Source organism: Charadrius vociferus, unplaced genomic scaffold (assembly GCF_000708025.1).
Source record: "Charadrius vociferus isolate BGI_N301 unplaced genomic scaffold, ASM70802v2 scaffold160, whole genome shotgun sequence".
Classification (NCBI taxonomy): Eukaryota; Metazoa; Chordata; class Aves; order Charadriiformes; family Charadriidae; genus Charadrius; species Charadrius vociferus.
This window is the reverse complement of record NW_009646358.1, coordinates 329,147-329,963: the sequence shown is the minus strand read 5'-3', so window position 1 is coordinate 329,963 and position 817 is coordinate 329,147.

The following is an 817-nucleotide window of genomic DNA, read 5'->3' as shown; positions in this document are numbered from 1 at the left end:
TCTTTCCCTGCCACCAGAGACATTTTCAGGTTAAATATGTGATTTAAAACGTTGTCATGTTGACCACTAGCATGACACATACAAGTAGGAAAAAGTGCTCCAAGCTTAAGTCTTCAAAAACTTTCTTCATTTACCCTTAGGAATGAGAAAACACCTAGCCATCATCTCTCCTGTCACATTGGCTGTCTTCAGGACCTTGCTTCACAGCAGCAAAATGAAACAAATCAGCACCATAGATGCTGTTTTTTAAGCAACTTCCAAGAATTTTCTTATCAGGATTGAAATGAAACAAACAACTTTATATAATGCTGTGTAGTCTGGGTCCAGCGACTCTTCAGGTTACCAGAGACATCAGCTGTGTAATAGATGTGGGCTTCTAAGCAGCGCTGATGCATGCTTTTAGAAAATGCATTTGGAGATTTTTTTTCTGAGGTCTTTCGCAACCTACTACCCCCAGTTTTTGCTACCTGAAGCATTGCTCAGAAACTTGGAAAATTATTCACCAAGAATTTCATATTCAACTAATTTATTAGAAGCTCCTTAAAACTTAACGAGATACTTTTACCAAATCTTTGTACATTCACCTAGCACATCACCATTATTCTGTGATGGAAAAGTATGTTTACCACAGAACTTAGTATTTTAAGACAGTACTAGATATTGTGTCCTCTCCTGACGAAGTCCTTGTGACCCAAGGCAAACATATTTTTATGTTATGTCAGTTCAATGTCTTCTGTTGTGTATGTTGTGACTTTAGCAGCTCTCTGTGGATCTTTTCTGCTTCCTTTCTCTATCTGAAAAACTGATCTGTAGAGAG